Source organism: Triturus cristatus, chromosome 5_1 (assembly GCF_964204655.1).
Source record: "Triturus cristatus chromosome 5_1, aTriCri1.1, whole genome shotgun sequence".
Classification (NCBI taxonomy): domain Eukaryota; kingdom Metazoa; phylum Chordata; class Amphibia; order Caudata; family Salamandridae; genus Triturus; species Triturus cristatus.
Genome location: NC_140587.1, coordinates 587,493,317 through 587,508,231, shown reverse-complemented (window position 1 = coordinate 587,508,231; position 14,915 = coordinate 587,493,317). Strand labels below are relative to the sequence as shown.

General features: G+C 48.5%; 1 protein-coding gene across 2 annotated transcripts in view; it reads right to left on the bottom strand.

The window, feature by feature from the left end:
- Positions 1-14,915, bottom strand: part of PDE7A (phosphodiesterase 7A) — a 1,104,576-nt gene that overhangs the window by 633,463 nt on the left and 456,198 nt on the right. The window lies entirely within an intron of this gene.

The following is a 14,915-nucleotide window of genomic DNA, read 5'->3' as shown; positions in this document are numbered from 1 at the left end:
ATAGATTTGTAGGGTTTCAGTGCCACCCATTTCCTACTAAAACTATCTTTAAAAGAAGAAGCCAGTCAGGGACTTCATTTCCCATCATCCATCAATACAGGATGTGTCATCATTGGATTCCAATCATCCCTCTGCACAATAAGTGATCAGACTGGATTTCTCATCATCTATCTGTACAAGAAGCGATTTGCCCTACTTTAATCAACTTCACGATGTCCTTGGCAAAGGTCAGACTCAGCCAATAGTATCGCCTATTTACGCCAGGAAGGGTCTTGGGCAGACCCTAGGTTCCAATGAAACTTAAAAATAATCATGCCTCACCAAGCACTCCATACTGCCAGTCCTCATAATCACACCCAGACCTAGGCAACATTGACACTCTTATAGCAATCACACAATACACAGACCCAACATCATACAATTCCCACTATCACACACTCAAACAACAGACCACATATTCCAGCTCATGCTCAACACTCGCTCTGCAGTACTTCATGCACCAGACATCGCAGACCTCTACCTCACCTTTCATAAGTTTGACACCCTCCATCACAAACGTTTTTCACTCTCTTAGCCTTGCACATCCTCCTAAACACAGCCTGCAGCATCCATCATGTGGATCGTGCACATAAGAAGGGTGGGAACCTCGCTGTTCTCTTACATTCTCCTGGTCCTATACCATATGGAACTGCTGACATTCCATTTCCCATTCTCAGCCAATCAGACTGCTACCTTCCATCTCATCTACAGCCAGAACTAGGACTTCATTGATGAATTCTCAGATCTCTTTCCCACTGCGTCCATCTGACATTCCCAAACCGCCCTCTTGGGTGACTTCAACACACAGGACAACACAATCTAAAAAAAAAAAATAAAAAAAAAAAAACACAAGACTGACACAATCAACATAATACAGAATGTCAGAAAACCTACACACTCCAAAGGACACATCGACTCAGTTCGCAAAATCACTAAAAATCTAATGAACGGCATGCACGCACCTGTACTGGACAGCCCATTTCGTCATCCCCATCTCCAGACTCAGCGTCTACTAACAAACCAAGGTCAACTCAAAGGAGAAAAACAGACCTTTAGATCCTTCAAAGACTTCTCCATGGACAACCTACAGCTTGAATTAATCTCTCACCTTAACACCATGTCCAACATTTTCACTAATAACTTAAACACTTTATTTTTATTTTTTTATTTTTTTACGATGAACATCCTCATCCCATTTAAAAGAAGTGGAAGCAGAAGCCTTCTGCACCCTGGTACTCAATGAAGATCTTCCTAACAAGCTGTCTGTCCTCAGACAGGAAAGAAAATGAAAGAAAACAACTACAGCGGACCACATGATACTGAAACCCCTTAAAGCAACATGTAGACAACTCATCACATCACCCAAAGCAAAGCACTGTGCCAAACACCATCAATGAAGCAAACAAAGGCAGAACACTAAGTCAATAAAGCACTTCAACCCGCTGCCAGGCCCATCTATTCCTCACCTCACAGATAAGTGCAATAAAGTCTCTTCTTCAGTGGAAAAATACGAAAAATCTGACAGTAGAATAACACAAAGCCTGCTTCAGCTCATACGCCCACCCTTTCCTGTAGAGTCCTGCAATGGTCATCCTCCAAAGCTCTATCTCTGTCAGATATCGCCAATATTCTCCATTACATCAAATCCACTTCTTATGAAGAGGATATCTTACCCTCATCCTTCATCAAAGCTCTCTGGCAACGTTCTCGGACCCCTACTAAATAGTGTCAAAGTCTCCCTCACTCAAGCAATCTTCATGAAACCTCAATCAAGAAAGGCCAGATCCTTCCATTCCTAAAGAAACCCAAACTAAACCCGATGACCTCTGTGAGAAGTTGGCCTGGTATATGCTGTCCACTAGTTATAGTGGGCACCCTGTACCAGTCCAAACAACCCCTTATTGGTTAAAGACAACCTTTATTGAAAGCTATCCTAGTGGTAGCTATGGAGAGCAGCCATCAGGCTAAGCCTTGAAGGAATGTAAAGCAGCTTGTTTTACCAGTCTATAATCTCGTGTGCCTAAATGAAAGAAAAACACCAGGTATATATATAAAATATATGTATTTATTTCTAAACACACCCTCCTAGTCTCTTTATGAGACTAGAGGTCAAAACACATAAGTTACACTTCAAATACACGCCAGGCCCTAGGGGCTAGCCAACCCATATACTAAAATAGTGGTATAAGAACCACGACTTAACTAGACACACGGCCTAGAGCCTGTAGAATCGCTGGGACCCCAAGGAACCACCCAAGGTAGTGACACAGGGGGACCCACGGGGGCTGTGTGCAGTGTGTGAACACAGCCGCGAGCTCCCATTAGCTTCTGTGGGGAAAGTCGGGGTTAGATATTTAAAGAATAGGGACACTTAGAAACGAATCAGGACCAAACCCTTTGGGACTTAGGAAGTTCTAGGGCCAACACCCACGGGAGCACCGGAGTACTCTAGTTACCTCACCCCGGGAAGCCTGGTGCATAGGTGTCAAATGGTGTTGGATCGCGTCGTCGATTTCAATGGGAGCTGGCGAAGAAGTGCTGCTGCCGGGAAGATGAAGTGTCCGAAGAGATTCAAGCCTGGATCGAAGTCGAGAAGAACCTGAAAGCAGAGGGGACAGTCTGGGTCACTTGCTAGTGACCAGGAAGGTGATGGACCGATGCCCACCGATGTCGGGTGATTTCAGGTGAAAGAGGAAGCTCGACTCTTCAGCCACGAGGACCAGGAGGTGTCGAGGACAACCAGGAGCTGGATTCGAGCTGTCCCATGAAGGATGTCAGGTGCTGCAGCCTCGGTGCCCGGATTGGACACAACAAGCCTTTGGCAACAGCAACCCACGTAGAAAGGAGGATGATGCTTCGGTGCAGACCAGCAAGGTCTGTGGGACTCACCACTTGGTAGGGAGTAGGGGAACGTCTGGAGCAACCATGGAAGCCCAAGGAAAATCAAAGTTACCCCCTCAGGGACCCACCAGTCAATGGACCAGGGATCGCAAAGGGACCTCGAGACGAAACATAAAATGGCGGTCCACGGGTCACTCAGGTGACTAGGCCAACAATCTTCGGTGTATTCTGTGCTCGAGGTGGGGGCTACAAGTGAGTCCAAGCACAACTTCAGGAGACGTCGAGAAGTCAATGCACTTGCAAAAGTGCACAGTAACCCGGAGTTTCGGTTCCACGCTACTCACGAGGGCTGCGGGTCTCAGCTTTGCTGGGGACTCGGGTCGGCCTCCGAGATGTCTGGAAATCCTCTTCCTGGGCTGCAAATACTTCGGAGTCCGGCAGGAGCTTCGGAGATGCAGACCGGCAAAATGCTTCGTTGGTGCCTGCCAAGCAGGGGAGTCACTCCTTGACCCCAAGGGAGATTTCTTCAGTCCTCTAGTCTTTAGTAGAGCATTGAAGTTCCAGGATTCAGCTTCAGAGTTTCGTCCAGGGATATCTAAAGATCTGGTTACAGAGGTTCCTTACTTATACCTAAGGAAGGGGTTGGACTAGCTCTGGGGACCCACCTATGGGAGGGTTTGGAAAAAGGGGTGGCTACACCCATTTCCTTTGTCCAGTTTCACGCCAGAGCAGGGACTGGAAGCCCCTGGACCGGTTTGAGCTGGACTATGCACAGGGACACCAAGTGTGCCCCCAGTGCAGGACTTCAAAGCACTCAGGGAGTGCTCCAACCCAGCCCCAATACACATAAGCCTGTCTGGGAGGTGGTTACACCTCCCTGTGACAGGAAACCTATTGTTCAGGCCTCCCCTGCCGGAGTTTCGGTCAGCAGCAGGAGGCCAGACCCGTGTCTGTGGCTGCAGCATCCATTTTGTGATGCCAGGGCTCTATTACATTTCTACCGGGTATACCATTACCTCCATGTCTCTCCCTCTAGAAGGGTGGGATCATATCCTCACATCAAGAACTGATGTGGGGGGGATGATTCCAAGGTGTTTGACACCAAACACGACATGTTTCCGTGCAGTCAGTCCAAAGTTAGCATTAACCGTTTAAGATATAATGCACTTAAGAGTATATGGTCAGGCTGCACCACTGACAACCCCGGAGAAGAGATTCCGAAGGCTGCAGAGGGGCTCAGCTCATGCCTGGGCACCCTCTCACATATAACCAAGCACCCTGCCTTCAGGATTGATCAGGCCTGCCATAGGGGTGACTGATCGGTTACTATGTGCAGTGATAGGTGAGGTATAGTGAACCTAAACCTCAGGAAGGGGTGCATGCACCACCTTACCCAGGCTGCAGTAGCAGACCTGTGGTATCATTTAGCATGGGTTTCCAAGGGTGGCACAATACATGCTTCAGCCCCTGGTAGGCCTCTGGGGTACATATGCCCTGGGTACATAGTATACCATATACTAGGGACTCATAAGGGTACCCCAGAATCCAACCTGGAGTGTACCTAAAGTACATGCAATCAATTTAGAGAGGAAGTAGCTAGGCTGGGGTCCTGAATAGCAGGGTCCCAGCCAGACTAAAGTCGAAAAACAGTGAAACACCAGCAAAAAAGTGGGGGTAAACATGTGAAGCAGATTCTACTCTCCTACAACCTCAACAACTACCGGCCCATCACTCACCTACCATTCATCACTAACATCACTGAAATGGCAGTCTATGTTGAACTCACCAATCACATTAATGCTAACTATCTCTTGCACAAATTCCAGTCTGGCTACAGATCACTCTGCAGCATGGAGACTGCTGACTTACATCCTGTAACCTATGCCCCCTTGATCACAGATGAGGATTACCCAGTCTCCTTATGTTGCTGGACCGATCAGTTGCCTACGACAGTTGATCATACCACCCTCATATGCACCATGGAGTCTTAAATGGGATTCACCCGCAACATCTTCTACTGGATCTCCTCCTACTTTTCCAACCGGCACCAATGTGATCACACATGCAACTCCAGGTCCCAAAAGATGCACACCTCCTGCAGAGACCCCAAGGGATCCTTATTATCCCAGTCATCTTCAACCTCTAAATGGAGCATCTTGGACTCTACTCACAGAACACCAAAATTCATTAATATATCAATGATACACACCAATTCTTGAATGCCTACAATTCATCCAGACAGACAGATGTCCACCGACTACCTGAAGCTCAGCCCAACCAAGACAGAATTGCTTTTTGCCAAGAATAACAAAAAAAGAAACAGAACAAACCCTGCTCAATGGCATGAACCTTGACAGTTTCACACCCAAACTTTAACCAATACCAAGTCACATTAACTCACCCTGGAGACCATCCCTCACCCTCAAGGAACACAATGCCACAAAAAACAGACAGCCTGGTACCAGCTCTCTTTTCTAAAGAAAGAGCAACTGTTTCTCCCAGAAATCATTCCAGAACAACTGTTCAAGACCTCATACTCTAATTCAGATTGTGATGACATCCTACTCTGTGGCTTCGCCGATGCACACTGGCACTGCTTAAGGGTATCATGCATGCTGTAACCATGTTTCATCCACATAATCTCCAACCTGATGGAACTCCATTGGCTCTCCTTACCAGCTCGCACCATCACGAAAAGCACCCCTGCTTATCTTGTGGGCAAGCTCACTATTTGCGGTGGTTCTTGGCACAGCCATAGTCCGGACACCAGACTGCAAACTAAGAAGTGTACAAAAAGAAAAACAAGACAGCAGGCCTCTTCATCGTGCACCCGTGAACTAGAGCATCATCCCTATATTCATGAGGAAAGCCAAGTAGCTGCTCTAATTAACGAAAGAGCTGAATACACACATCTTTAACGAACACTACATACCATGCACTAACCGTCCACAAACCAGCTACCCTTTTCCATCACTTGTTGAATATATGCAAGTCTTTGGCCACGTCCAGCGCTTTGCTGCCTTTTGGCCAGCTTTGCGCTATAGAAACACCGTAAATACAATATTCTTTCTTCTCCCTAAGAAAAAAAAGTAAATAGACATTTTGGTAGCAGCACTAAAAAAAAAAAAAGCATTGAAAATGCAATAGGTCTCGCTTTTGATTAAGTTAAAAGCCATTTGCTTTGCTAAATGGTATTGTATTCTAGCTTTGCATTAGTGTAGATTTGTGATATGTTGTAGTTGTATGTAGTTAGAATTGCTTTGTTCGCTGTGTAGTAGTTTAAAGCATAGCGTTAGTAGGAAAAGAGCAGTGCTTCCAATTTAAGAGATGAATGAATAGAAAAATAGTATGTGTTAATTTCGTATAGTGAGGATTACAATAGCATGAGGCAGACGAAAGGGGCGAGGGGAGAGCAAATATATGCACATATCACAAATATACACTAAATAATGCAAAGCTAGAATACAATACCATTAGAAAAGCAAATGGCTTTAACTTAATCAAAGGCCAGACCAATTGCATTTCCAATGCTTGTTTGTATAGTGCCTGAAGAGAGGAATCCTGGATATATCAGAGTACCCGAGAGCTGTAAATAAAAGGGGGGGGGAGGGGGAGCAACTGGTGTTCCTGAGATGTGGGCAGAATCTGGTAGTAATAGAGCAGGGTAGGAAGAAAAAAAAACAGCTCTGGGAAATTTTTTAATACTACTCCCAGATGGCACAGAGCTTTTTAGTTTAACCCTTTCTTGAAGGACTTGGGAGGATTCCCATCCAATACACTGTCCTCAAATGTGGGGATGCAATGACTCATTCTACGGCATCATTTTGCAAATCAATCAACTAAAGAGCCATGGACTTTACTGGCAGTTCCTAACAGAAACTAATGAAATACCACAATACTTCAGAGCATAGCACACCATCTACAAGCATTATTACTCTGCAGCACAACATTATATACAAGAATGTAAACTGTGTGCTGCCAGTCTGATTCTGCAAGAGAGATCTAAAGGAAAATGGATTGAAGATGATGGTAAGAGGAAATAAGAAAACAAAGATGGTAAAATAGGATTGTGAAGGATGAAAGGGGTTATGCAGGAAACAGTAAAATAGGAAAAGTTGGTGATATATGAAAAATCAGGGGAGAGGTGGTCAAAAAGGGATGGTAAGGAATCAAAGAGGCCATGAAGGCTGCATCAAGCAGTTATGAGATGAAGAAAGGAGACTTAAAATAGACTGCAAAGTAGAGGCGGCCAAGGGAGGAGAGTAAAATAAAAACCTCAGGAATGATTAAATATATTGATGAAAATCAGGGGGGGGGAGTGGGGGGGTAGAGGAGGTTCTAGAGGGCGCACTGCGGAATGGCTGCCAATTAGGACAGCTCCACCGGTCGGGAAACAAATTGGTAAAAATGAGCGCTATGCAGAGGCTTTAAGTACATCGGCGTACGCATAGAGATGTCGGAAGTACCTGGCAGCGAGGGCAAAGCGCAGGAGTGATCCAAAACAGACTGGAATACACAGATAACGGCGAATGAAGAGCTACGCGGTGAAAAGATCTGCAGTCCACAACATGGCGCCGCCTGTGGAGCTGGCGGGCCGGAGCGGATAAAACAGACGACACAGGCGGCAGAAGATGTGGATATCGCTACTGGTGTTCGCTTTGACCGCGAGCGCTCAGTGATTGTTGCAGGTACAGCGCTGGGGGGGCACTGAAGTGACTTTATATATGTGGCCGGTGTTGTAGACCTGGCGGTTGGACGGCGCGAAAGGAACATCGCAAAATGGCGGGCGCTACCACCATCGGAGCTACTGACCGACTCGGATGACTGTGCGCCGTAGGTGCGGTGCAGCGGGAGACACTGAGCGGAACAGCGGTAACAACTGCGGAATACTTAAATTAAACCCATGTAGCTGCTCTGCAGAGATCATCTAATGGGATGTTCCCTAAAAATGCCATTGAAGCCCCTATTTTACGTGTAGAGTGGGCTTTAGGGGGAATGGATAGTGTTAGTTTTGCTTTGTGGTAGCAAATCTGAATTCATTTGACAATCCACCTAGCTATTCCCGACTTGGAGATGGGTTGCCCTTGTGTGGTGGAGAGAAAGAGACAAACAGCTGTTTGGTCTTACGGAAAGGTTGTGTTCTCTGTATGTAGTAGAGTAAGGCTCGTTTGACATCTAGTGTGTGAAGAGCTCTCTCTGCAGCGGTCTGTAGGTGCGAGAAGAATACTGGTAGTTCTACCGCTTGGTTTAGGTGAAAGGGAGAAATGACTTTAGGGAAGAATTTTGGGTTGGTACGGAGAACAACCTTATTATGGTGTGTTAGACCTGTCAGCCCTTTGGGTGGTCCCTCCTCATCATTATTTATTTTGTCCCACTTTTGCCTCAAACCCTGTTTGAATTTTTCCTTTTTGGGAACCACCAGACTTTTTGTAGTGTTGCTACAGATTCAGGGAGCCATTTTAGCTACCCCTGAAACTTCTGTCTGAGGGCCTGGAGCACAAGATGGTGGCCACCTGTGACATCACCAGCATCCACTGGAACCTACCAGCACCTTCCAGAACATTCCAGGAGATTCCAGAACCCTGTGACAGTTGGAGGCGGTTTGGAATGTTGGGGAGTTAAGAGAGAGTGTTGGCAGTTGGAGCTGGCAGTTGGCACCTGACTGGTGAAGAGAGAGGAGCACAACAGTGAAGGAGGAAGGAGTGAAGCAGCAGGGGTGGAAACTTGTGCCTGGAGTGGGGTCCATAAACCCACCCTTGATACTTGTCCCTACTGATGGATCCCAGCCTATAGCCCTGTGTGGGAAGAAGACAGAAAAACTCATCCTAAGGACCTGAACAGCAGGAACAGGCCTTAGAAGCAGAGAGCAGCAAGATCCTGACCTGGAAACAGATTTCCCTGGAGTCCGGCGTCGAGTAGCCTGAGACCTGGAGCCCGAGGTGGAGAAGCGGCGCTGACTGAAGTAGCAGACGTCGTACCCGGAGCCGCCTGAGGTCGTGAGAGGGCGCCGACGGAGGTCGTGAGGAATTCCAGAGGTCGAGGAGGAAGTGAACCGAGGTCGAGCGAGCGGCGTCATCGGAGGAGTGAAGTCCGCCCTCCGGAGTCGTCGGAGACCGAGGTAGAGGTGAACCGGAGGTCGGGAGTGAGGATCGCACTCCGGAGTCGCCCGGAACCTGAGAGAAGGAGCACCGGAGGTCGGGGGTGAGGATCGCACCCCGGAGTCGCCGGAAGTCGACATCGAGGCCAGGCCGGCCGACGTCATCGAAGCCGAGAGCGCCATCGGACCGGAGCCGCCCGAAGTCGACATCGAGTAGAGACTGCCCGACGCCGTCGAATCGGAGGTCGAGATTGAACCGAGGCCGCCGACATCGGACCGGAACCGCCTACCGGCGTCGTCAAAGAACTGACATTGTGCCGAGGCCGCCGAGACCGAACCGGAACCGCCTCACGGCGTCGACACGACTCCAGCGGCGTCGGAACATCAGAAAAAGGGCAGTAAGTGGAGTAGAGGGCGCCTAAGGCCCTGTGGAGACCTGAGAGACTGCTCTAAGGGGCTAGGGAGGTGCTGAAACCAACCTGACTGTGCCTGGGGTGAACTGGGACTAACCTAGAGAGGTGGTGTGGAGAGAGACAGCCTGGGCACTGGTATTCCCCCCTTTGATCTACCTCAGTTTAGGCCTCAGCCTTGTCTCAGCCAGGGAGTAGCCCCCCCTCAAGCCTTCCACAACCCTACAAGCTGTGCCTGGGCCAAATCAGCCCTTAGGAATTGAAATGTCAACTGATTACATGAGTGTTGCTGTATACTTTTAATTATTTATTGGGGGTACTGTATTTATTGAGTTTTTACCTATTTATTGCTTCACTATATTTATAGGTCCACAGGACTTGATGGTGTACAATATTTATTGGTACAGTATTTATTGCCTCAGAATACTTAATTGCCTGTATTACCTGCACTGATATTTATGTCCCTTGTATTTATGATCACCCCTATTTATTGAATCTTCAGATAATATTTATTTAACCTGCACTATTTAAAATTGTATATTGTGATTGATCTATTTATTTTTCCAATCGGCAACTAAGAGAAAAAGATAAAGAAGAATATTTTCATAATTTTTACGGTGTAGAGTCGTTTTTGGAACGGATGCACGCATGGTTATTGTTTGGGTATATTGTATGCTTAGCACGGTGCCTGTTTCCTGACCACTCGAGCCAAGCTACCACAGTGTGTTCGGGGAGTCCATCACCACCCTGCGGAGTGGGAGTGGGCTGTTTCCAACATGGTGCATTTGGAGAAAAGGTTCTTGAATGGTAAGTGCTTGTATCTCACTGACCCTTCTGAGGGAAGCGATGGCTACAAGAAAAGCGGTTTTCCATGTTAGGAATTGAATTTCACATTTGTGCAGAGGTTCTAAGGGAGGCCCCATTAGTCTGGTGAGAACGATGTTTAGGTTCCACACAGGTAAGGGTGGCAGTCTGGGGGGAATTATTCTTCTAAGGCCTTCCATGAAGGCTTTAATGGCAGGTACTCTAAAAAGTGATAGATGTTGCCTGTTTTGCAGATAAGCTGCTATGGCTGTGAGGAGCAGTCTAATAGACGTATAGGCTAGATTGCATCTTTGTAGGTGTAGTAAATAGCCTATGATGTGTTGAATGGACACATCTAGGGGATTGATGGTATAGTTGTGACAATAGACAACAAAACTTTTCCACTTGGCGGCATAGCAAGCTCTAGTGGTGGGTCGCCTAGCTTCTTTGATGACGTTCATACAGTCAGGGGGAAGAATGAGGTACCGAATTCTAAGATTCAGGAGCCAGATAGCTAGGTTGAGCTGAGCTGGGTCCGGGTGCCTGATCTCTCCATGGTTCTGGGTTAAGAGGTGTGGAGAGAGGTGTAACTTTTGGTGCGGTACTACACATAGTTCTTGCAGTGTGGTGTACCACGGTTGTCTGGCCCAAGTTGGAGATACTAGGATGAGAGTGAGGGAGTGTTGTAGTTTGCGCACCACTAATGGAATGAGTGGGAGAGGCGGAAAAGCGTACGCTAATCTGCCTGACCAGTTCATCCATATCGCATTGCCTTTGGACAATGGGTGTGGATATCTGGCGGCGAAGCTTGGGCATTTGGTGTTTTTGTGGGTGGCGAAGAGGTCTATCTGTTGATGCCCCCACATTTGAAAGTAAGGGTGAAGAACTTGTGGATGTAGTTCCCACTCGTGGATCTGTTGCGTCTGTCAGCTGAGTAGATCGGCCATAGTGTTTTGGACTCCTGGGACATGTTGGGCCAGGAGAAAGATTTTCTGGGGTATGGCCCATCTCCATATGCTCTGTGCTAGGTGAGAGCTGTGGAGAGTGTGTGCCGCCTTGTTTTTGTATATAGTACATGGCCGTCATGTTGTCTGTGCGGACTAGGACTGCCTTCCCTGATATTTGTGTTTGAAAGGATTTTAGGGATAAGAATATGGCTAGTAACTCCAGATGGTTGATGTGGAGTAACTTTTGTTGAGGTGTCCATCTGCCCTGCACGGTGTGATGTAGTAGGTGAGCTCCCCCAGCCGGAGAGCGATGCGTCCGTAGTCAGTACTATCTGAGGAACCGGGTCCAGGAACGGTCGACCTTTGGAAAGGTTTTTGGTGGTCCACCACTGCAGAGAGCGATTGGTACGACCGTCTACCAACACCAGATCTGTTAATTGACCCTGGGCCTGGTTCCATTGGTGCGCTAAGCACTCTTGGAGAGGACGCATCTGGAGTCTTGCGTGAGGTACTATGAATATGCAAGAGGCCATCATCCCGATTAGTTGCATAAAAACTCGAGCTGGAAGGGAGTGTTGTGCCGTAAATTTTGCGCGTAGAGCTTGAATGCTTGTGATCCTGGCCGGACTAGGGTAGGCTAGTGCTTTTGAGGTGTCTATGGTGGCACGGAGGTATTGTTTTACGTGGGACGGTTGCAGATGGGACTTTGCGTGGTTTACCGTGAAGCCCAGTTGGTGAAGTAGCTGGATAGTGGCATGCGTGTGTTGTACACACTGGTTGTATGAACGGGCTTTTATTAGCCAGTCGTCTAGGTATGGGAAGACATGGATGTGTTGTCTCCTGAGGTGTGCTGCCACGACTGCTAGGCACTTGGTGAATACTTGTGGTGCTGTTGTGACTCCGAATGGGAGTACTTTAAATTAGTAGTGTTGGTTGTCCACTACAAATCTGAGAAACTTCCTGTGTGCGTTGTGTACAGGAATGTGGAAATAAGCGTCTTTTAGGTGTAAAGTGGTCAGGAAGTAGTTTTGGGAGAGCAGGGGGAAGTACCTGCTGAAGTGTTACCATGTGAAAATGGTCTGGGTGCATGTACGTGTTTAGGGGCCGGAGGTCTAGGATGGGCCGTAGAGTCTCGTCCCTTTTTGGTATGTGAAAATATAGGGAGTAAACCCCCAGATTTCGTTGGTTGGTAGGAACGTGTTCTATCGCCCCTTTTTGTAGGAGGGAGATTACCTCCTGCTTTAGTAATGTTAGATGTTCCTGTGACATTGGACGTTGTCTGGGTGGAATGTTTGGGGGGTAGATATTAGTTCTAGGCAGTAGCCTGACTGAATTATTTGTGTTACCCATTTATCTGAGGTGATGGTAGCCCAGACATGAAGGAAATTTTAGAGTCTGCCCCCGACCGGAGTGGGATGGTCTGGGGGGGAGTGGAGGGAAGTCATTGGGTGGATGTGGAGGCAGAGCGGGCGGTGTTTGTCTTGCCTCTGCCTTTATTATTGTTGCCCCTGTAGCTGCCTCTTTGGTAACCCCTTGTGAAGATGGATTGGGTAGGAGCTTTATATGAAGTGGAAGCGGTATCAGAGGAGTAGCCTCCGGATGTGCTCCGAAAGGAGGAACGGCGAAAGGAACGCCTGGGAGGGTGTGATTGTAAGGGTCCCATAGATTTGTCCCTGTCCGTGTCTTTTTTCATCTTTTCTAGGGCCTCATCCACTTTCGGGCCGAACAGGTATTCCTGGTCAAAGGGATGATTCAGGATGGAAGCTTGTACTTCTGGTTTAAATCCTGAAATCCTGAGCAAGGCATGGCGACGGAGGACGCTGCTAGTATTGATGGCCCTGGAGGCAGTGTCTGCTGCATCTAGGGCACAACGGGTGGAGGTATTAGTGATGGTTTTGCCCTCCTGAATTAACTCTTTTGCCCTATTTTTGTATTTGTCAGGGAGGTGTTGCATTATGGCTTCTAGTTCGTCATAATGGGCCCTGTCATATCGTGCTAGTAGCGCTTGTGTATTGGTGATACGCCATATGTTGGCAGCTTGTGATGCAGTGCGCTTGCCGGATGCGTCCAAGAGTTTTGACTCTTTGTCAGGTGGTGGTGCTTCGCCTGACGCCTGGGAGTTGGCTCTCTTTCGTGCTGTGGACACTACCAGGGAATCTAGTGGTGCTGGCCCTCTGATGTAGGAGGGATCTGTAGGGGCAGCTTTATATTTCTTCTCGATGCGCGGGTTAATGACCCTGGCTTTGACTGGGTCTTTAAAAACCTCTGGAGCATGTTTTATAACCCCTTTGAGCATGGGCAGTATGGAGGTGGCCCTATGCGTGGTGTCAAAAGTATCGAGGAGGAAATCCTCCTCCACGGGGTCGGTATGGAGATCTACCCCGTGATAGTGTGCAGCCCTTTGGAGTAAATGGTTGAACCCCAATGAGTCTTCTGCTGGGGATGGTCTTGAAGGATAGAGATCATCTTGTTGGACGTTAGGGATGTCGGGATGTTGTAGTCGTCTCATGGGTCTGGGGAGCGTGTGGGAGTAGGGCCCCCTGTGGGTAAGTCATGGGGCACGTCCCCTATGTCCTCATATGTGTCGTCATGATCATCATCATCATCATCCGGAGGGGGTGTTGGGGAATGATGAGGAGGGGGTGGAGAAGAAGAATGTGGAGGGGTGGAAGAGGTGGGTAAGGTATTCTGAAAGGTGAGGTAGCAGAGTCCTTCCTTTTTGGAGGTGGAGCTGGGGCAGGTTTTTCCAGCTGTCTCTTTTTGATGCTGAGCAACAAATGTCCGGTTTTGGGATCCTTGGTTAATGTCTTTTGCAAGGGATCCGGTGTAAAGAGTTCTTCTGAAGGTGGATTATCCGTCGGCGCCGAAGGCATCGGGCCGTTGGTTTTCTGGCTTTAGTGTCCTGTTTGGAAGTATGCGGCTTGGAAAAGGCTTTTTGTTTGTTCGGTGCTGAGATGGGTTTCGACTTCGAGATCTCGGTGCCGGTGGCCTTGTGTGCTTTTGTCGGTTCCGGGGATGGCGTCGGCACAGAGGAGCTGGAACCGGGTTTCGGCACAGAGTGTTTCAGTATGGGCCTCGGTGCCGAAGAGGAGGCCATTTACTTTTTCGGTGTCGGTGCGGAGGAATGTTTGTCGGCACCGACGGTGGGCTGGCTCGAGCCCGAGCCACCTGAAGGCTTAATCGGCTTCTTTACCGGTCCCGAAGGTGCGGCGTGGGAAGCAGTGTCTTTGGTTTTACCTAGGCCAGGAGACGAAGGCGTGACCGAAGCCTTTTTCGGTGCCGGGGAGGGGGAAAATTGGTACTCACGACCCTCTGTTCCGGAGTGATGTCCTCCACATCTGAATCATCTGCTTCGGAGGCGCGGACGAGGCCCTCGTCGGTGTGGTGTTCTTCTGGAGCGTCGACGCCCTCTCCGAAGAGGTCATCTGGAATCGCCGTCGCCGTGTGCCATGGTTCTTCTTGCCCTTCGGTCTCTAATAGTTTTCTTGGACCGGAAGGACTTGCACGCCGGACAGTCTCGAGCCTCATGTTCAGAGGAGAAGCAGAGATTACATACTTCGTGGAGATAGGTGTGGGGGAATTTGGACCCACATCGAGGGCACTTCTTGAAGGGAGTCCTTTCCATTAGCCAGGACCGGAGCTTGGGTAGGCCCGAAGGCCGGCGTCGACGGCTGGAATCGAAGGTCTTGATCGATGAGAGCCGCGCCGAGTGTGGAGATTGTGATCGAAACAATATCGCGAATTGGGGTGAGGATTGCGCGTCGATTGAACTGGAAA